At 46.5% G+C, this 23,264-nt stretch overlaps 1 long non-coding RNA gene across 1 annotated transcript in view; it reads left to right on the plus strand.

Moving 5' to 3' along the window:
- Nucleotides 1–23,264, plus strand: part of LOC109446805 (uncharacterized) — a 156,308-nt gene that overhangs the window by 130,661 nt on the left and 2,383 nt on the right. Inside the window, exons 6-7 of the long non-coding RNA XR_012491639.2 lie at nt 17,544–17,649; nt 17,909–17,988. This is a non-coding gene — a long non-coding RNA (uncharacterized LOC109446805). The remainder of the gene's footprint in view (nt 1–17,543; nt 17,650–17,908; nt 17,989–23,264) is intronic.

Raw genomic sequence — 23,264 nt, forward strand, 5'->3', positions numbered from 1 at the left:
CTAGGACCTATAGCTTGAGCTGCTCTTTGGGTCTGGATGCAGAGCTTATCTCTAGAAATGGCTTGAAAGGCATCTAGTCCAAAACCAACATATCGTAACATGCAACTGTCATCTTTTCATGATTTTACTCCCAGTGGGACCATCCTAAGCAAGTTGCACGTATTGCCTCATTTACCTCTGCCAGGTAGGGGTTTGTATTCCCAGGTATTCCACACATGAGGGAAAAGAATAGAGCATCAGTAAATTTACCAGAGCCCAAAAGATGAAAGTGGCAGAGGTGGGGTTTGAATCAAGGTCCAGCGGATTCCACAGCCACTACACGGCTTCCGGGAAGACGCTGAGCTGGGGAAAGGGAGGTACCCAAGAGGGCGCTGTGCCTGGACGGCTGGCACCAGGCCCCCACTCCTGTTTCAGTGTGTTTTCTGCCACGCCGCCGGCGGCCGGGCGTGGATGTCAAGGCCTCCCCTTGTGTTGTGGGGAGGTCGCCCAGAACTTCCTTTCCAGCTTTCATTCCCCGCAAAGTAGCTGCAGCGAGGACGTGATGTGAATAGCAAAACCTGCAAGGCTGGAGGCCTTGCCTTCCCGCCCCCAACCCGGAGCCTCGGGACTTCAAAGCGAAAGGAAGCGCGTGCGGAAGGGAGGGTGTGTGTGTAAATCTCCGGGGCCTCGGAGCTGCGAACATTCGCGGCGCCCCCGCCCGCCCTGCCAGGTGTCCGCGGGGCCACTCGGCCAGATCCGCCCCGGGCTCGCCGCGCCCGCCCGCCCCCCGCCCTGCTCGCTGCTGGCAGCTTTCATGTGGATCAAGGCCGGGAAGATGACAAGCCTCCTGACTGATAGATACACGGAGACTTCGCTGGTGATTTATTGGCTTTCTGCACCTGACGAGAACCACTAGGCGTATCTGAGGAGGGAAATATATGGGCTTTCCTGACTCCAAGTGGCAGCCTCGGGGTGAGCATGTGAGCTCAAGCTGGGCAGGGAAAGCGGAGCTGTGCACCGGCCTGTGTTTTGTAAGCGGGCCCAGGTCATAAAAGTGTCAGCACGCGATATATTTCTTGTGGGGGATCCTCTCTGGGCTCTTGCCAACGCCTTCTCTCCCGTGGCTGGCAGCCCAAGCTAGGAAAGGGTGTCCCCAGCCGTCCGCCCTGAAGTCACCGCCCCGGAGCGCGATGCTGGATGGGCCAGCCACCGGGCACTCCGGTCCTTACACCCATCTGGGGTCTCACAATCATGTGTGGCCCTGGGGACAGTGCAGGGCTGGACTTCAGAGCTCAGAGCTGGAGTCAGACCCGCATGGGAATTCTGAACTATTACTCATTGATGGGGCATCTAAGCAAGTTACGTAACTCCCCTGTATCTGCTCCCTCATCTGTACAATGGGAATGCTAATAATACACACTGAAGATGGTGGGGCAATGATGTATTTAGGGAATAAAGTTCCAACCCGGCTCTGAAGGATGACATTGCTAGGAAGCGGTCAGGAAGAATAGCGTGGCTGTTCTCTAATTGTCCTGTCACCCAGTGTGCCCCACTATTATATGAGTGTATGTAACAGAGCTTCTGGTAAGGCAGAGATCAAGTTTACCTTCTCTTATGTCTGGAAATAGAGACTCCAGGTAATCTACAGGATTTAGATTTCCTGGGGCATAAAAAGAGTTATTCGAAGGTCTTCCTTGGTTTTGTAACGGCGGAGGACTAATGTGTTCTGACCTTGGGAGACAGAGAACCTTCTCTGACTGGGGGGGGGGGCAGGAAGAGGGGGTTGCAGGTCCTTAAACCCTCTAGTCTGCAAAGCCAATCCCCAAAGAAGAATTTTATCAATTTCTCAAAGCACTGGAACCGTCTGATAGAGAAAAATCCCAAGGCTGCCAACTCTTGCGTCCCAAGATTTGGAAACAGGAAGACCTGAGAGGGTAGACCGGGGTGCTGCCAACCAAGGCCCAGGGGCAGAGAGGGCCAGTTAGGCCACAGGAATGAAATTGAGGAAAATGGAAGCCTGGTTCATAACCCCATCTTAATACAATAGCCAAGAGAATGGCCGAGGAGGTCGGTGTTTGCATCGCATGGTGTAGCTGATGCTGGAAGCTTCCCCAGAACCACCTGCTTGGCCCAGCGGTTGCATTTGGGGATAAGATGGCCGAGCACGACCATGTGAACCCAAAATCTCTGTTATCAGGACCGTCACGTGGGCGGTCCCACCAAGGGTGTTCTACCAGCCTAACCCAAGTCAGCGTCCACACTGGGCAGAATTCATGTTCCAAAACACCGTCCAGGGCAGCAAGATGAATAGCAGTCGTCAAGCGATCAGACTCTGAGTCTTCTGTCTTGCAACTGGAAGTCCTCGGTGTTCTCAGGCAGTTCAGGGTGAGGATGGGGGCAAATAAAAGGACACTGGATGTCCTGTTCTCAGGGTCGATGTGAGGGGCCTGAAAAATAAGAGCTCACACTGCATTTGGACCCCAAGTCGGTGAGAACAGTTTTATGACTATGATGAATTCCAGTGCTTCTACCACCAATTGTTCTGTCTTCAGGTAAAGTGCAGGCTTAATATACTGGACTCAAGAAATACTTGTTGGGTATCCGTTCTGCCGTGATATTTGGAAATAACTCTCAATTTTGTTGGCAACCAGTTTTTTAAATGTATACATTGACAATAGGCTTTACTCTTGTCACTTTCTTTCTTTTTCATCTCCTGCCTTGGTCTTGGGGAAAAAAAAACATTTTATGAGTGAATGTGCCGCTGGATGACTTCATGTAGGTGTTCAGTAAAGAAAGGAGTGGCTGAAGCAAGTGAAGCCACACAGTAAAAGCTGTAGTGTGGAGCAGGTGGTCACAAGATGAGTTCATAGCGCTCCCTACATCCCCCAGGTGGGGGGAGAGCTGCTGTCCCTCCCTCACCTGACCTCACTACATGCCCACCCACAAGCAGGCCAGCACCAGCCCCCAGTGCCCCTCGGGTGCAGGTTTAGAAAAGGCGCCCTTCCCCAGAGGCCCCTTACCTTGTTGGGGCACATGGCTTAGGGATCAGAACATAGGCCGAATGGCAGTCCAGGGCTTCCTGCACAACCAGGGGGAGACCCAGCCCTCCAGCTGCTCCCGTCACCTGCCTTCCCCTTGTACACCTCCCTTGGAGCTCCTTGTGGACACTCATGGTCCAAAATCACGGGATTCCCAGTTCTACCATTTCTACTGTGTGTGATTCGGAGCTCATTGGTTCATCTTTCTGATAACTTCCCCCTTTTGTAAAACTGGGATAGAGTTGCTTCTCTCATAGCGCTTTTGTGAGGGAAATGGAATTCCCACTAAGCAGTAATCTGGATATTCCCAACCCACCACCCCCTCATGTTTCTAATGACACCACCATTTGACAAGATTGAGGAATAAAAGATAATTCTAAACTTCGAGCTGGAAGGGGCTTCGAGAATGAGTAAAGGATGATCAGACCGCAGGTAGTCAGGCCTTGCCGACAGCAGGACTTTTCCTCAGGTTCCCCCACGGAGCCCTGGTGTCACCTCAGATCTCCTGCCACAGGCTTCGCGGCTGCGTCTGCCCTCAGCTGGCAGGCCCAGGCCAGTGGCCCCCACTGACAGCCCCAAAGCAAGGCCAGAGGCTGTTCCTTCCAGATCCCCACCACTCCTCACTGCACACAGACTTGTCAGCAGGCAGGCTCTCGATAGCGTCTGCAGCACAGGGCCAAGCTGAACCCGAGCTGTGACAATAGGCAGTGGCCCTTCACTCCATTGCAGAATTCTTCTTCTGGAAGATTGAAATGGTGCCTCTTCTTGACTTTCAAGAGTTCTGTAAATGCTGCGGCCTGCTCCTCATTGCGCAGCCAGCCCTCCTGGGCTTTGGCACGTACAGTCCAAGAAGACAGTGATCCAGAGGAAGGCGCCAGGGCACACTTGGTTCTGGCAAATTCTGGGATACTCTGAAACTACGTCACATCCCAACAAGAATGGCAGGAAGATCTGGGGCTCGGAGAAGAGTCAAGGGAATGTTTTTGTGTGTGAATTGAGGACCCACAGCCATCTGGGAGAGCAGCCTGGAAGAGTCTCCAGGAACCCAGCCTTGAAGAGGGGCCCAGGGCCACTTACCCAGGCCCCAAACTCCCCCTGAAGAAGTAAAGCTGCAGAGTCGAATGCTTTAAGACGTGGGCTTTCCAGTGAGCTGACTTGGGTTAGCCAGACTGAGGGTGAGATGACGCTAGGCAAGAAACGTAACATTCTTTATTCATTCACCTGCCCAGAAGTCCAGAAAGTACCACAAAAATATCTCTGTTTTTATCCAGATTATAATAAAACTGAATATTGACAAGGTCTGACAATGTTGCTAACCTTTTTTGGTATCAGAGGAATTATTCATTATGAATTTGCACCAACTGGACAAACAATTAACCAAGTTTACTATTTGGAAGAGCTGAAAAGGCTGCATGAAAAAGTTAGATGACCTGAACTTTTCGCCAACAATTCATGGCTCTTGCATCATGACAATGCACCAGCTCACACGGCACTGTCTGTGAGGGAGATTTTAGCCAGTAAACATATAACTGTATTGGAGCACCCTCCCTACTCACCTGATTTGGCCCCCAATGACTTTTTTCTTTACCTGAAGATAAAGGAAATATTGAAAGGAAGACATTTTTATGACATTCAGGACATCAAGGGTAATACGATGACAGCTCTGATGGCCGTTCCAGAAAAAGAGTTCCAAAATTGCTTTGAAGGGTGGACTAGGTGCTGGAATCAGTGCATAGCTTCCCAAGGGGAATACTTGGAAGGTGACCGTAGTGATATTCAGCAGTGAGGTATGTAGCACTTTTTCTAGGATGAGTTCGTGAACTTAATTGTCCGACCTCGTACATAAAGTTTAACTTTCCCCCAAGTACACTTTTAGATTATCACAATCTCCAGAGTGTTTGTTTTGTTTATGCATACTTTACAGACCTCTCTCTGTGGGAGAGAGAAAAAGAGGGAGAGAGAGAGAAAGAGAAATACCTACTTTTAAATTCTAAAATAAATGAGTATGTTACCTGATTTTTGTGTGTTCCCAAAGAGCCATCTAGAAATCAATGCAAACCTAGAGGGTCTGCCTGGAGGAGGATTACAGTTCTGACTGAATTCAGGACAGGTCCCAGGAAGTCTGAGCCTGCAGTCTTCCCCTAGTTTCTAAACTATATCGTTGGGCCAACGATATCAAGACATTTATCTTTCTTTGCTTTCTACCATGGCTGTTTGAGATTTTTCCACCAGGGGGCAGAAATCACAAAGATTAAAAATACTAAAGACAGAACAACAGAACTTCCTAATGAGGAGGTCAGTGTGTGGTTTGGATCTTAGAGAAGAAATCAGGAAATCCGAATATACTTCCCATTTGTAGACCATTGATTTTTCTACACGGAAAAGGCAAACTTTTTACACCAGGGCCAACTTTTTCTGTCAGGGGCCAGATTGTAAATATTTTAGGATTTGTGGGCCGCACAATCTCTGTCTCAACTACTCAACTCTGTTGGTGCAGCAAATGGGTGTGGCTTTGTTCCCATACAACGACTTACCACAACAGGCAGCAGGCCAGATTTGGCCCAAAGGCTATAGTTTACAGACCCCTGCGTCTGCCTCTGAGTATAAAAATGGACATGCTGAAACTTTTCCTTAGAGCTCAGGCTAGCTACAACTAAACATCCCCCCTACCCCCTGTCCAACCCCAAGGTCACGTCTTAGGAAGAGGCCTGGAGGTAGAGGGACAAAGAATGACACCAACACAGCCTCAAGCCCTGTGGTAAGGCCTGGGGGTATTAATAGAAGGGACCCATGTAGCCCACCTCCAGCACAGTGCCTGGCACACACTGGTACTTGGTTTTCTGAATAAATGTAGTTAATTGGTTGATTTCTGGGAAGGTGAGTTTGCTATTTCATTGTCCCAGAGTACCTTCGTTCTCTAGGTCAGTCACCAGCTTCCACACTCTGTCCCACAATCAACCTCCTTTGCCAAAGTCAGTAGTAGTGAGAGCAGTTACCTAGGGTATTTAGCTGATCAATTCTAATAGGGAACACAGAGTGCTTTGGGGACCAGTGTGCCCCAAACATACTGAATGTCCTGATTTCCCCACAGTGATCCTCTCCCATCCCGTGGGACCAGTGGTGTTTGGGGGATCTGTGACCATATGGCGCCGATGGTTTCTAAGATGCGTGAAGGGTCTGCCCTGGATGGATGGAGCATCTTAGAATATCCTGTTCTTACACTGTCAGTCCTGTCGCAGCTGTACTCTGGGTGCCTAAGCCAGGTTTGGAACTGAGCAGAAGGGGCCACCAAACTAAAGGAAGAGGTACCTCACTATCTTCCATGACTCCTTGGTCCCCTTTGTCCGAAAGGGACATCTAGCTTGAGGCTGGTGGGGCAGTCAGATTTCCGGCCCTGCCACGTGTTTCCCACATTACCCACTACGTGACTTATCACCTGCAACTTGACAGGGTCGACACACAGGGCATCTACGCATTGAGACAAGCTTCCTGCATTAGGCGATTTTCCCCGGATTGAGGATGTGTTCCTGGTGCAGAAGTGAAGACAAGAGTTGAGGGATTCCGATTATCCTCAAGGTCTATGGGGCTGGAGTAGGTTGGGTTGTTTTCTTCCCCTCGACGATTCATCGTGTCCTAGAGAACAGCAGCATGTACAGTGAGGGCTCGATCTGGCCGAGGAGAGCTGGCTGTCCCTCCCTGGATGCCTGGTCTGCCCTGATCCGCCCTGACCTACGCCCGCCTTTCTGCTTCCCCGTCCACATGGGGAGAGGCTGTGGGCTCTCGCTCACGGCTCACCTGGCCCGGCTGTGATTGCCGGAGGGCTGGATGGAGACTGAGACAACCTGACGGATCATCTCATAAACATAGCCCGCAGGAAGGAAAAGAAAATTATGCCAGCAGAATGCACTTACGAGAAATAGATCTGTGCGGTGCAGGGAGAAATGCTTTGATATTAAAATTTTTTGTAACTTAAAAAGGCATGAAAAATGATACCGACCACTAACTAATCAACATTCCTTTGCGAACGCAGCTTCAGTTCCTAACCAAAAACACATCCCTGCTATTGTCTTGTCTGGATCCAGATGCAAACATGATTAATTAAGTTTCGGGCGAGGAGTGGGAGGGGGGTGGTCAGGATGGATGGCTTGTGGAGGATCATTTTTATACACAGGCCTGGGGAGAACTGCTGCGGCGGGGTGCCTGACCCCACGTGGCAGGGCTGGCCTTCTGTGCACTGCCAGCCACACGGGGTGCAGGGAGCAGGTTGCACCCAGACCTGCAGGGTCTCTGTACAGCCAGCGGGGCTCTAAGGGAGGCCGTTGGTACAGCCCATTGCTCTACCCGGCCCAGCAGGGCGGAGTAGCAAAAGCACATGAGATGCCATAGCAGGAGACCTGGGCTCCTCTTGCCCCACTGCTACCACGTCGTCTGGGACCCTGAGCAAGCTGCCTCAGTTTCTACATTTGTCAAATGAAGGGTTGGATTAAATATTCCTTAAACTCTCTTCCCGTTCTGGCTTTTTTGTTTCTGTTGCCCGAGGTCCCTCAGTCATGGCAGATGTTGATCAGTCGACTCCCGAGTGTGGCAGCACTGGTCACCTTTAGGCAAAGGAGCCTGCGAAGGGTGGGGCTGAGAAGCATCCCAGGCGGGAGTGTCTGGGTCAGGTGGTGCTCTGCAGAGAGCCCGGCTGCATGGCGGAGGCCAGCAGGCTTGCTTTCTGACCACTGAGCCTAGCGATGACTCTGTATCACAGTGTACCCGTTAGAAAACAGGACACCAGGTCCCAGTTACCCCGGGGTGTCATGAGGCTGAGCGGTGGCACTCCTTTCTGGTCAGAGAGGATAGTGACATGGTGCCCAGAGCTGTGCCTTCTCCAGGAGTCAGCTCCCCGTAGGCACTCTGGGCCGGTGTGTGCTGTAACTGAGTGGTTAATGGGGGGGATGCAGAGTGACGCTCTCTGTATCCAGATAACCTCCCCCAACATCCTAACTGTTAGGCAAATTACAGACTTCCTTTGGGCCTCATCGACCTCATCTGTAAAGTGGGAATAATAGACAACATACCTCCTAGGATTGTCGTGAATATTAAGTGAGTTAAAAAACCTATAAAATGCTTATAATCAGGCCTGGCACATTCAGTAAGTGCTAAATAAGTGTTAGTTTTTTTTATTGAGGGCCCCTCTCCAGCATTGGGCACCCACCAAATGTCCCTTTCCTAGGCACGCGCCCTGTCTTCTCTCAGGGAAGAGTAAGTGGAGCTGCCCCAACCTTCAGCTGCAGGGAGCAGGCACTTTCATTCGTTCACTCACTCATTCAGCAGACATCACTGAGTACCCACAGTGTCCCAGGCCCTTAGCCAGGCTTCGTGTTGACTATGTTACGTGCAGCTTCCAGCTTGGCCAAGCACAGGGCTCCCCGGGAGAGCACACAGTGGGTGCTTTCCCGCATGTTGAGGAGGAGCCGGCTTGTACATGAGTCAGAGTGTTACAAGGCCTGTGGACCCCACGGCGGTGCTGGTGGCGGGTGTGACACACAAAACTTCCCAGCAGACTGGAAGGCCCTCCCGTGGGGACTGGAGCCAGAGCCAAGCCTAGGATTTAGTGAACTATTTTATTGGGGGTTTTACTGCCTCCTTCTAAAGCCACTGAGTCCACTAACCCTAACCCTCACCCCGGACCGTGTCCGGGACACAAAACGAATGCCCTGCTCTTTTGTGAAACAGATTCTAAGAACTGTTGACTCTTCTGAATGTCATTTAAGGTGAAGCAGATCATCCATGGGGGTTCCAGGCGAATCCCAGCCCCCCCCCCCCGCCCCCACCCCAGCTCCATGGACAATGACTTTCAATTCTTGCCAACAAAGGCCTAATCCCTACAATGTCCAGGGCACTGGCTGTTTTGTCAAGAAACCGAGGGGAGGAGGGATTTCCCTTGGAGGAGCAGCATGAGGATGCCTACAAGACAACAGTTCGGGCCCCGCCCTGTGTATGCACCAGGCCTGTAAGCAGGTCCCGTGCTCCAGCTGACCTCTCAGGAAGCCGAGGGCTGTCCTGCTACCTTCTCATTCTGGAGCGGCTACTCACTTCAGGCTGCTTCTCCTGTCCTGGGACTTAGTTTTGTGGGTGTTTGTGCTGTGGTTGTCCTGCGTTTTGTTCTCAAGGCCTTGGGTTTGCACTCATCCCTCTGGTGTTTTCTCTCTCCTTCCACCCCTCTCCCCCCCCCCCCCCGCAGGAATCTGCCTTCATTTCCCTCCCTCATGACCATGCTTCAGTTTTGAACTGCTTATCTAGATGCCCAGAACTGGGCCCTGGGGCATTTACGGGGCAGGAGAGGGATCCCCAAGCTGTGGAGTACAGAATCCTAATGAGGGTCCCCCCTCTTCAACTCAAGAGGCCCTGTAGGAAAATGGCTCAAGACCCAGAGGCAAACTCTTGCTTGTCTCCCTGACTCAAGGTCCACTGGTCCTTGAGTACCCCTGAGCTTGCCTGTGATCCCCAAGGAGCAGCTGTGTTCCCACCATGCCCACGTCTGTGTCTGCACAGGCTCTGAGCTTCCCAGGGCCTGGGAGAGCCCAGCTGCCTCTCACCACTGCACCATCTGAATACAGATGCTTCTCTACGGCTCCATTCTGGGGTGCTTCCCTTCTCTGGGTTTCCATTTTCTTTGGGGTAAATTAGCAATCCCTCCCATATGTGGGTGTACTGAGAATCAAGTAATGTGCTGAAGATTTTCACACACTCTTAAATGCTCACAGCAGCCCTGGGTGGTCGGCACATTCCCTACTTTATGGATGAGAAAATTGGGTGGCTCAGAGAGGTTATGTGGAAACACAAGTTGTGCGGCTTCTAAGTGAGGGTATGACAGCCACTGGAATGAAAACCCAGAGCTAGGATTTGCATAGCATTGAAAAACAAGAATGGCTGTTTTCAAAGAATTGATGGTTTACCAGAGAGGCTGAGAGAAGAACTGGTTGGGTTTCTCAGAAAGTGGAAGAAAAATACCTCTTTACCAGATGCATATTTGAAAACTGGCAGAAATCTGTCCACATTCTTTCTAGAAATAACTGTATTAGTTGAAGGTGGATTTAAAAGAGTATAAAGGTGTGGTAAGGATTTGATGGATTTTAGCTCCATGGTGGATAGAATGAAAATGTTTACAGATGTTGATCAACGTTCGTCTGCCTTTCCAATGTAGGAGACAGAAAACTCTAGAAACAGATTTTTGCCTCGGTCAGATGGGAAGGAACCAACCATGAAGAAATAGAGTACTTATAAGGGTATAGTCAGTTCAACTCTAACAAAATACCATAGACTGAATGGCTTAAACAATAGAAATGTATTTTCTCACAGGTCTGGAGTCTGGGAGTCTGAAATCAGGGTGCCATCAAAATCAGTTTCTGGTGAGATCTCTCTTCCTGGCTTCTAGACAGCTGGCTTCTTGTTGTGTCCTCACATGACAAGGGAGAAAGGAGAGAGACAGAGCAGGCACTCTCTGATGTCTCTTCTCATAAGGGCATTAATTCCCACCCTGATGACCTCCTCTAAACCTAAGCGTCTCCCAAGGGCCCCAATACCATCACACTAACATACGAATTTTGGGAGGATGCACTCAAGTCTATATATAGCAGGTATATAAAATTAGTTTGCCAAATATCAGATCACAACTGAGTTTCTCTAAGAATCTGCTATTATTACTGGAATTACTAGTTTCTCTAAGAATCCGCTATTATTACTGGAGCCCTATTTGCTCTAGCTTTAACCACCAGAAAGTCACAGGATTATTCTTGTAAATTACCGTGCATGTTGCCTTCATTACCAGCTTTCGTTTCAGCGTCTGTAATCACGCAAGTAATCTCATCAGGATGCCTTCGAGGACCGTTAGCTATTCTCTTCCCACTTTGTTTGCATGACCTTTAATAGTAAGATAATTTAATTGTGTGGAGGATTTTAATTGTAGTTGAGATTGTAACGGACTTTACAGATACTAAACCACTTTCAGAAACATTGCCTGACAATTTTTATGCAAGCTGGAGAGACACGTACTATTATGATCCTTTCTGAAATGAGAACACGTTGGCTCAAAGGGATTCAGGGCTCCAGATTACCCAGCAGTGAAGAGGCAGCGTTTGCACTTCTCCCAGGTCATCTCATGTCGAGGCCAGGTCTCCTGAATCCATAGATGCCTTTATTTTTTTTAGATTTTTTTTTAATTACTTTCAACTGGACAAAACAACAGTGATTAGACATTTATATGCTCACAAAGTGATCAACCCAACAAGTCTACTACCCATCTGACACCATCCATAGCTATTACAATACCATTGGATGTATCCCCTATGCTGTGTTTTATGTTCCATACCTATATTTTTTAAATTATAGTTCACATTCAATATTATTTTCTTTTAGTTTCAGGTGTACAGTGCAGTGGTTAGGCACTTATATGCTCGGAATTTATGAAGTGATCCCCCCATAAGTCTAGTACCCATCTGACACTATACATAGTTTTTACGGTATTAACTATATTCCCCACACCCAACCCTCCAACCCCGCTCCCATCAGTTTGTTCTCTGTACCTGTGAGCCTATTTCTGTTTTGTTTGTTTATTCTGTTCCTTAGATTCCACGTATAAGTGAAATCATATGGTATTTGTCTTTCTCTGTCTGACTTATGTCACTTAGCATAATACTCTCCAGGGCCATCCATGTTATTGCCAATGGTAAGATTTCATTCTTTTCTATGGCCAAGTGATACGCCATTGTATACATGTACCACTTCTTCTTTATCCAATCATCTATTGATAGGCATTTTGGTTGTTTCCGTACCTTGGCGATTGTGAATAGTGCTGAGGTAAACATAGGGGTGCATATATTTTTTTGAATTAGTGTCTTGGGTTTCTTTGGATAAATATCCAGGAATGGAATTGCTGGGTCGTACGGTAGTTATTTCTAGAACAAGCAAAACTCCTCGTCTTCAGGATGACTGGATGACATGCTCCCTAATAGAACAAAGGCCAACCGGGTGCATAGCAGTGACAGCAAACTGAGTATGGGATGACGTGTAGGAGTAACAGACACATCCCCACACGCTTCCTCACGTATGTCATTCATTTGTACCCTCAGTAGCTTCGTATAATCCAAACACTGCAGAAACAGGGAGCAAGGACAACATACTCCTTGGCTTTAGAAGGCATGATCTAGGTATAAGACCGAAAAAATAGGAAAGAAGCAGTGAACGAGCAGCACCCATTTTTTTCCTGCCTTCCCTTCACCAACATCCTCCTCTACCTCCAAGCCAATAGAGGAAATCCTCTGAGCTGCGTAGAGAAGAGCGTTGAAGAAGAAATAAGAGGGTTAGATGCTGCATAGAAGTTGTGCATCCTTCCACACTGTCCCCTCCCTATGGCCAAATCACAAAGGAACCCTTTAAAATTGGGACATCTGAGAATGGAGAGAACCCATGTCTTGCTACTTGCATGAAGTCCAGAGAGACTTAAATTATGACCAACAACGGGGGAGAAATGGTGGCATAATGTAATGGAGCCAAAGGCTACCCTGAGTTTTCTGTGTCCCTGAAGGGGTGTGGACGGCCTTCTGAAAATACCCAAGGCTCCTGAGTGAGACACAGAAGATACTTGGGAGAGCGCAAGCTCATAGGTAGGGCCTTGGGACCAGCACAAGGAAACATCAGAACTGTGCAGGCCATGAACAGGACTGCTGAAGTTCTGTGAGCACGTAGCCGCATCTCAGAGGATTGCTGGTGTGTGGGAGGGTGTCTTGGGTGGATACAGTCCAGGGTGCATCTGACACAGCAGGTCATCAGAGCACCAAGGCAAACCAAGGCTGAGAAGTAGGGCCCAGCCCCACCCCCAGCCCGCCACGCCATGTTGGCTAGTGTGACAGCAGCCAGACAGTGGTGGGACAGCCCTCTCCCTACAGAAACAAAGACCAATCAGAGATAAGGAGAAAGAGGGAGAAGAAAACCTTGACTGTGACTCAGTTATAACACATACTGGCTGGGAAATCACTGAAGTTAACTGGGCTTACGCAAAAATAATTGACTAATTTTTCTGATTCAATTTGAATGAGGAATCAAGATAGAAACTAAGGCTAGAAACAGGAAAAATAAAGAAAGGTACCTTTTTTGCCCACTTAACTCTGTATTTTGTGAAATGAATAGTTATGTTAGTTATCACTTGTGATTATCGAATGTCAACATTATGCCAAGTACTTTATACATCATCTCATTTAATCGTAACTTCATGATGTATGTATTACTATCCTCCCTAAGACCAATTAAGTTACCTGCCCGAGGTCACCCTGCTAATCAGTAAAGCCAAGATTTGTATATGTATCTATATGACTCTAAAAATTACATTCTTGGGATTGGAAAGAATTTATCCAGGATAACATCGGCACCTTTGAATTATAAACCACATGACTATATTGTTACCTACATAACAATAAATATAATTGAAATAATAAAAGTAAAGCTCATGTTTTTGACAGCACATTATCCCAGTCTCCATCTCCTCCCCCACACAAAAGCCCAGTGGTATTCACAAACCATTGGATTCCTCTCCCATCTCTTCTTTACAAGTGTCCGTAAAGCACTAACCCCTGAGAGCCAGACTTCAGCGGGGCAACAGAACTGTCCTTTCCTTTAATGAGGGCGAGCAGGCAGTGCAGGCTTAGATGGCCTTGTGCCCTGGTGAGAAACTTTCAAGATGCAGGCCCCTTAAAAGATCTGAGATGTGCAAGTCTTTCTTTGCTCACTGACAATGTTTGCTCATTAACTCGTATGTGACTGCAGACTTTGGACAGGGCGGGGATGTGGGAGAGGTTTGCTGGAAGACCCCATGTACTGGGGGAAGGGAGGGCAGTGCAGGCAGAGTATCCCTTGCTCTCAAACCTCTGCTCTGTCCTAGACACATGGCAAGCCAGCACCACTGGTTTCCTGTCACATTGCCCATGGCCTTATAGGAAGAGAGGATTCTTCATCTGAACAAGGGACAGAAAACATAAAATCATGGCCCTAGTTGAATGGAGCCTCAGGATTTAGATTGTCATCGTACACCTAATCCTTGGAAGTGGGGGAGAAGGGACTCTTCCGAAACTGGCTTTAGGAAGGGGAGGAAACAGAATGGTACTTCGAATGTCTCTGATCCCATTTTTCAAGGAGAACTCATCACCCTTTCCTCAATATCTGTATCTATAAACTTTGGAAAATTAGACAGAAAATAAGAAGGAGAATGAAGGGAAAAGAGGAGAGGGGCAGAGATAGGTGAGGCAGATCCATTTGTGAGTGGTTTTCATTTGTTCATGAAATTATCTGTGTCACCAGTTTAGGATACATGTATGGCTATACCTCTCTTAATTTTCCCAAAGCTCATGCGTGTTATATTAGGGAGTCCAGATCTCATTTTTAAATCCTCCCCTAGTATCTCACCTACCCTCTCAGATTGCCCGAGAGTTCCAGGAGCTTATGCAGTGGAAGTGAAATTTGTAATAATCTCCTGGAGAGAGAACTGAAGGCCCACCACAATGGCTGTTGGTCTTTCTTGACTTCACAGCTACTCGTGACTTCTGACATGGTGGTGGCTTTGCCCAGGTCACTGTGGTCCTCCATGCAAAACATATAACACTTTTGAGCTCACATGTGCTTGCTCAGCCATCATTCTCAAGAGCGCAGACATGGGTGCCTGAGTGCTTGTGTCTGGAGGAGCTCCCAGCATGAGCCTTAAGCGCTGGGCCCAAACCGAGCAGCCCTCCTCAGGCTGATCAATTGCATCACTGGTCCCGGTTCTTCACCCCGCCCAGCATCCCTGCCTTTGCTGTGTATCTTTGGAGTTTCACCACTAAAGGGGCGTAATATATTTCCCTGCCCCTTAAATTGAATTTGTCCATATGACTTGCCCGGGTCAACAGAAAACAGAGGAAGTGACGGTGTATCCATTGTAATACTAGGCCTTAAGAAGCCGCATGCATTTTCACTTGTGGAACTGAATTGCACCATCCCAGTCAAGGCCAGCCTAGATTAATAGAACTTCAACAGACCCATATATACTTGAACAAGCCTTTTGGAGATCAGCAGAAGCATACAGCTGAGCTCAGCATCAGTCGCTAACTCCTAAGCTAAATAGCACTGGTTGGTTTTGCCACTGATATTGTGTGGTTGTTTGTTACACAGCATTAGTGTGATTATTGTTAACTGACCCATGGCTCTGTGTTGAGCTCAGGCAATCAACCTTGATTCCCTCCTTCCTCAAGATAATTTCATTTTCAGGGCCTTCATAGATCTTCCGTATCCCTGGCCTTAATTAGGGCTACCTTGGCCCACCTCTAGTGGATCACCATAACTTTGACCTTGGGACACAGGGTTGAGAGCTCAGGCCCCATTTTCCCAGAAGGCCTCTGGGGTTCTTTTGCAAATAATTCATAACCCCCCTTGCCAGAGCTTCCCTTCCCAAGGAGATAGGCAATTTAATGAAGTCTCAAACACCAAAAAGGAACCACCCATTTCTTCCTTTTCATGTTGTTGGTTTCCTTGTACACAAGCTTAATACAACTTTGTCTAAACAAACAAACAAACCAACAAGACCCAGAAGTTCCAATTATATCCTTCTCTCAGAAAATTATAATCTGATCGGTTAGCTCTTACATAACTAACAGAGATTCCTTAGGATCTGTCTTGGCAGAGTCCTGAGAGCATCTCTGGGGCTGGAAAAGTCTCAGATGGTACAGTGTGTTTATATAAACTTAAGTCTTGGAGTGACATCCTATTATACATTATAGGGTAATGATTTTATGAACTAGTTTTACATTCAATAAAACTGAAGCAATAAAAGGTTATATATCGCCCCAGCTTCAAACATCTAAGGAAAGACAGATCCGGGATTAGAACTAAAATGTTCAAGTTCTCTCTCTCCATTCAGATTTCTTGACACTCAAATCATGTTCTGCTGTCTGAGGGAGCCCAGTATATAGGACCTCTCTTTCCTGCCCGTGTTCTTTACAAGTTGATATTTAAAGGACTGGTAAACAGAGACCAAAATACCCTTTGTTTCTAACAGAGGTCAGGTTGGATGGAGGATGTGGCTATCTGTTAGCCAAGTAGACCTGCCAACTCTGGACCCCAATGAGGAAAAGGACCCTTCCCCTAGAAGAGCAGAACAGAATGCCTCCTCTCTGTGAGCAACTCATTTCCAAGAGGAGGAGGGTAGAGCTGAACTTTGTGCGCCCAGATGTATCAGTCAGTTAAGACACTTCATTTTCCCCTGGGGAAGTATGAGTAATGGAGAGAAAAAGGCCAGGAGCTACACTAAATGAGCTCGCTTTAACAACGGAAACATTGTGAGTTGGGTGAAAATGTTCCTACAATACACCAGCTTTATTTTATATGCATCTAAGTTAGTCTTGATTTAAAAGCCTGTGTCTCACCCAGCCCACTTCCATAAAGCCAGACACAGATATGTCTTCTGTCTCTATGTTAACAAAGAAAAGAGTCGTTTGTTAAGCTTTAAACAAACTCTGAGGTACTGTGAAGTGGAGGGAGATGGAGTGTACACTGAACCATTCTGAAATCACACCACCGTATTCAACAATCAGTTCTGCCTCTGTGTAAAATGAACCTGGCTAACCCTGACACGGAAAACCTCTCTGTATTTCATCAATTCATTAGCTAATAATGGTCTATCTAATTCTAATAAAGTTGCCATTTCCCATCCCATTCCCACCTTCAGATGTAGTAATGTTCTTTTAGGCACAAACTGGTTCATCTTCTTCTAGAAAAATTATCTATTGGAAGAATCTAGATCTTAAATAGTTTGCCATTTTAGCATATTCCCAATGTATTACCTATTCCAGCTGCTTATTGGCTCCTGTGGCCAATGCACAATGTATTATGAATGTTTAAAGAATAAGAATTGATAGATGGATTCCCCCAAACCATGGCAGCAAAGATTACCGATTGCCAAAGCCCTTTATAAAGTAGGTGGAAAGCAGGAATGGTTCTCATCATATCCTGTCTCCACCATCTTGATTCATCTACAGTGAAAAAGGAGGAGGGTATGGTGTGGAAATGTGTGTGTGTGTGTGTGTGTGTGTGTGTGTGTGTGTGTGTTTCAAATTGCATTTTTTTTTGCTACATCGCCAGTGAGATGATTAAAGAACTTTAGCTCTTTGCAACCGGCTCAGCCATAAGTTTGACTATGCTTTGCTTTCCCAATATGGTTCTCATTTGCTTTTAACCTCATTCATTTCTTATTATTTTTGTGTCTCAGAGAAAAAGGCAGCAAGGAAAATCAACCTTGGGCTTCGTTAATTAAGGCCTGCATTCTTGCTGGTATATTTCAGAAAAGACAATCGGTTCCTTTTGCCCCACTCTCTGGAGAACCTTGTAATGTGGTTCCATTCATTCATCAGGGGTCTGTGTGGCTTTGGGGCCTGTCCCGGTATGGTGGTCCTTAAACTCGTTTTCATATGGAATTGTGGACATTGTGTCAGTTTGTAAAGCTAGTATTTCTCTCTGCAGAGTTCCAGCAAGCAGCCAGTAGGATAATCTCAGAAATCCTCATTGGGGAGAAGACGGGAGCAAAGATTTTTATCGGACTGTGGTTTTCATAAGACAAAGAAAAAAGGTAAGCACTAGATCTCTTCCTCTCTCCCCCACCCCCCACCCAAATACCAAGCATTCTACTTCTGATTCCTTGTTTATTTGGTATATGAGATCATGACCCATCTTAAGCTCAGTTTCATTTTTTATGATAAATAAAAATAAAGGCAGGGAACTTTGCGGTTATTTTCTAGAATGCAGAACCAGATAGAGTCAGGGAAAAAAAGCCATATGTCTGCCTTCTCAAATCTCTTTCCCTCTTCACCTTTATGTCTTCTGGAAAGAACATTGATGTGGCTGAGTCATTTTACCCAAGCCTCTTGTCATGTCCACCAAAAGAGAACATCCAGGCTGAATTCCATAGGTAAGCATGGATCGATCCTTAAAGAAAATCCTCCGTCTCTATTCAGCAGCCACTATTGTGCTCCAGGCAGTGGTGTGAGTGTTGTAGAGATTCAGAGATGAGCTCACAGTTGCGTATATAGGGAGTGCATGTATACAGGACAGATGTGGAACAGAAAAAGGAGAAGAAGAAAGGGATTGGGGGGGCAGAAACATGCCCCCTTGTGATGTTAATCTCAATGTCCTCGGTTTAGTTGACTCCTCACATATCATCACAGGTCTCATCTACTTCTCTAGCTCTGTAACCAGCTGAAGTGTGGTTAGGGTGGAGAGCAACGAGGACGCCAAAGCCTGCATGCAACAGAAGAGGAAGTCGAGATGGTGACTATAGACCTCCCTTTTGAAAAATATCTTTGTAAACAACAGAGTTAAGGAAGACGGTCAGTGTTTAGAAGGTCAACTTCTCACTTCTCTGATGATGTTGATGCTACAGAATAATTGCCTCCCTCCAGTCCTATAGGTTTTTCAGTTTTCTAGAACAATAACTAACGTGGACTGCTGTCTAACTCCGTGCCAGCCACTCTTGTAATCTCCTACCCACATGGTTTCACTTATTTAATCCTTATAACCCGATAGAGTAACTGCTGTCATTCAAGCCACTCTGCAGTTGAGGAAAGGGAATCAGAGGGACTCAGTGCTTTGAGCCCCACAGGACAGCCAGTAAGAGAAGGAGACAGAATTCAAATGCAGCCAGATTGGCTCTAGAGCCCACACTCTCACCCATGCATTTGTGGGTCTTGGTTCTTTGGTAGATTTTGAAACTATGGGGCTCTTTCCACCGATGTCTGCCTTGCTGGGCACCAGTCGTTTCCAGTCGCTGTAGCAGTGGAGGGCAGAGGAATCAGGAAGCTTGTCAGAGCCCGCAGTTTCTCTGCCCTCTGCACTCTTGTGGATTGTCACGCGGTGCTCTTCGGCTGTGTGCTCTCTCCTGTTGAGCTTCCCAGACCCCAGTCAGTAGCACCCCAGCTTTGTTCAAAGCTGGAGTGATGTTGGTGGGGCAGTAAGAGGGGCCAGGAAAGGACAGGTTGCGGGGGGAGGAAAATGACAGTGGCCCTCGAGCCTCGTGCTGCCTGGCAACAGAGCCCCTTGTAGGACCCAGGACGAGGCTCCACGGCCCCCTTTCCTCCCCATCTTTCTGCTTTACCCTTCGCAAGGAGAAAACTGAACCAGGAAGAGAAGACCGAGGTGTGGGGTCAGGGGAGGGCTTTGAGAACATCCAGTAGGGTCTGCCTAGCGTGGCCTTGCTGGGAAAGTGCCGCTAGAAAAGTCGGTCTTCCCATCCCGCTGCTCCAGCTGCCCCAGCATTGACCACCTACCAGTTTAAGGGCCTAAGAAGCCATGTTATCATGGCATTGCATGGCTCCTCAGAAAAACACACTGGCTGTTTCACTTTAGGAAAGAAGACTGTGGATCTACCTACTGATTCTGTGTGTGGTTGAATTACAAACAACACTCCTCTCTGTCTGCTCCTACTCTCCTTTTCCCATGTCTTTACTTAAACCCTTCTGAGAATTTTTTATGTACTTCCCTGCCTTCCCCAGTGGATGTTTACATTCACTAGGGACCAGTATTCTTCCATACCTATCCCTCCATCTTCCATACCCACACCTAGTACTTTATTGTACCAGTAAGGATGCCTGCAGCCAGAACACCATATAGCAAACAGATTTAAATTAAAGGACGGTTTGTGATCTTACGTAATAAGAAGTCCCAAGTTAGAAAGTCTCCAGGATCGATGAACACAATAGCTCAGGGATATCAGGGATCCACATTCTCCCTGTCTTTTTCCTCTGCTAACATCAGCATGTTGCCCCATGATCTGGGCTAGTCCTCAATGCTCACAAGCATGACGATCATCGCACGCATGATGGTCTCCAGTGGCAGCTCTTCGAAAGGATAAGGAAATCTTTCTCAGAAGCTCCCCCAGCAGCTATCCCCTCACACTCATTGGCAGGAACAGGGTTACATGCCCACCCCTAAACTAAGCACTGGCATGGTAAATAGACTTCCCATGATTCAACTAATCAGCTTTTACCCCTGGGTTGGGTACAGGATCAACTTTGCTAAACATATCGCTCCATGGAAGAGAGTGGACACTCGAAACAAATCAGGGCTCTACTAGCAAGGAAGAAATTAGAGAGGGAGTGGGAAGATGAATTTGGTGTATGCAGCCTACAGTGTCTAATGAAATAACGTGATAGTAATGTTTATTGAATTTCAACTGGCCTTAGCTTGAATTATTTCATCAGTTCTGGAAACAGAGCTGTGAGGAAATAGAGCCCAGGTTAGATATGCTCTGATGAGGAGAAGGAAGAAAAACATTTAGGAAAGGTTGGGAGCCTGCTGAAGAGCCAATGCAGTGTGAAGTCTCACTAGGGCAGAACAGGAAGCCAGCACTGAAGAGCTTCTATATACCAGGTGTTGTGTGGAGTTATCCGCGCACTTTATCCTATTCAATCCTCATAAAAGTCCTTCTAAAATACAAACAATTATTCTCCTATTACAGATTAAGAAATCAAGGCTCAAAGATTTGGGGTAACTGCCAAGGGTTCCACAGCTCGTGAGTAGCAGAGAAAGAATTCTGCTGGCTGCTGACAATGGCTGTAACCTTCCCACAGGGTCCAGGTCTCTAAGGAATTGATAGGAATGTAACCTCAGCCAAACGGTATTTTTTTAGGATCTCAGGCTGTGGGCCCCACACCTCCGTGAATGCCTTGGGGAGGCAAACCATTTGTGAGCACCAAATGCTTGTTTGTGCCTCTGGTCTAAGGCTTAGTGAGAGAGGCAAGGCAGGTGAGTCCCCGGAGTCCCCTTTGTCCTAGGCCAGTGCTTCTCAGAAATTTCTACTGGTGTCCAATGGCAGAGGATGGGGAAACTCAAGAGACCTGGGAAATTAGCAGGTCTTTATCCATACAGAACATGCTTTCGCAAGTCAGCCAGGCTGGAAATGGTCCTCGGAAGCTGTCCACTTCACCGCTACCTGAGGTTGCGATTTGTGGAGCAAAAAGTGAGAGAACGCTCCACAACCAGACCCAGCCTCAGAAGAGGAGAAAACACAGACCAGAAGCAATACGAGGAAGAAGAAAAGATTTTTATGAACAAGAGAACAAGCCATATGACACGGTGCAAGAGGTCAGCTTGGAAAATCAAGCCTACCTGAGCAAGGTGTTGTGAACCATGGGTTTCTGAAGGATTCATCTTCTCCAGAGACTAGGAGAAAAGAGAAAGTGCAGGCATGGGAACAAGGCCCGTCCGCCACATGGAGACTGGAGGTACCAATGCAGACTGAGGCTGGATGGGTCATTGCATGTGTGGCTAGCCTCCTGACGCTGAAGTCCCACTGGACATCCAGGTTGCTTGGTTATGGTCAGGAGGACCCACAGGCTACGTAGGACCACTCACATATGACCACCTGCCATCCAGCCTCACTACCTAGCAGGCCCCAGTACAGGCAGGCAGACTTCAGAAAAACAAACAGTTGCTTAAAACCCTGAGATGGAAATACCTACCCATTAATTTTCATTACAGTGAGCCTGTGTCCATTAGCCCTCCAGAAGTTATAGCTGGAGATATCACACTACCTGCTATTAAGCTATACTACAAGACCATAGTAATCAAAACAGCATGGTAGTGGCATAAAAACAGACACACAGATCAATGAAACAGAATAGAGAGCCCAGAAATAAACCCACATCTGTATGGTAAATTAATCTATGACAAAGGAGGCAAGAATATACAATGGGGTAAAAATAGTCTCTTCAATAAATGGTGTTGGGAAAACTGGACAGACACAGACAAAAAAATGAAACTAGACCACCATATATAAGAATAAACTCAGATCATTAAAGACTTAAATGTAAGACCCGAAACCATAAAACTCCTAGAAGAAAACCTAGACAGTAAACTCTCTGACATGGCTCTTAGTAATATTTTTTCTGATATATCTCCTTGGGCAAGGGAAACAAAAGAATAAACAAAAAAATAAACAAGTAGGACTACATCAAACGAAAAAGTTTTTGCACATCAAAGGAAACCATCAACAAACACAAAGACAACCTACTGAATGGTAGAAAATATTTGCCAATGATACATCTGATAAGGGGTTAATGTACAAAATTTATAAAGAATTAATATAACTTCACACCAAAAAAACAAACAATGCAATCAAAAAATGGGCAGAGGACCCAAATTGACATTTCTCCAAAGAGGATATACAGATAGATGCCCAATAGACATATGAAAAGATGCTCAACATCTCTAATCATCAGGGAGATGCCAATTAAAAGCACAATGAGATATCACTTCACACCTGTCAGAATGGCTATCGTCAATAAATCAACAAACAAGTGTTGGCGAGGATGTGGAGAAAAAGGAACCCTTGTGCAGTGTTGGTGGGAGTGTAAATTGGTGCAGCCACTATGGAAAACAGTATGGAGACTCCTCAAAAAATTAGCAATAGATCTACCTTATGACCCAGCAATTCCACTTCCGGGTATTTATCCCAAGAAATGCAAAACACTAATTCGAAAAGATATATGCACCCATGTGTTCCCTGAAGTGTTATTTGCAATAGTCGAGATATGGAAGCAATCGAAGTGTCCTGCCAATAGAAGATTGGATAAAGAAGAGATGGTACATATATACAATGGAATGTTACTCGGCCATAGAAAAGAATAAAATATTACCATTTGTGACAGTATGGATGGACCTAGAGTGTGTTATGCTAAGTGAAATAAGTCAGAGAAAGACAAATACCATATGATCTCACTTATATGTGGAATCTAAAGAACAAAATAAACGAACCAACCATACAGAAACAGACTCATAGATACATAGAAACTGATGGTTGCCAGATGGGTTGAGGGGTTGAAGGGCTGGGTGAAAAAAGGTGAAGGGATTAAAAAGTACAAATTGGTAGTTACAAAATAGTCACTGGGATGTAAAGTACAGCAGAGGGAATACAGTCAACAATATTGTACTAACTATGTATAGTGCCAGGTGGGTATGTAAACTAGTTAGGGGGAATCACTTCATAAGTGATATATAAATGTCTAACCACTATGCTGTACACCTGAAATTAATACAAAATAATATTGAATATCACCTGTAATTGAAAAAATAAATAAATATAAAACATAAGATTTATATATATATATATACACATATAAATCATATATATCTATAAATCACATACATATATAATATATGTATATGTGTATATATACGAGATGGGGTTTG

Source organism: Rhinolophus sinicus, chromosome 7 (assembly GCF_057876585.1).
Source record: "Rhinolophus sinicus isolate RSI-liver-muscle chromosome 7, RSI-T2T, whole genome shotgun sequence".
In the NCBI taxonomy this organism is placed as follows: domain Eukaryota; kingdom Metazoa; phylum Chordata; class Mammalia; order Chiroptera; family Rhinolophidae; genus Rhinolophus; species Rhinolophus sinicus.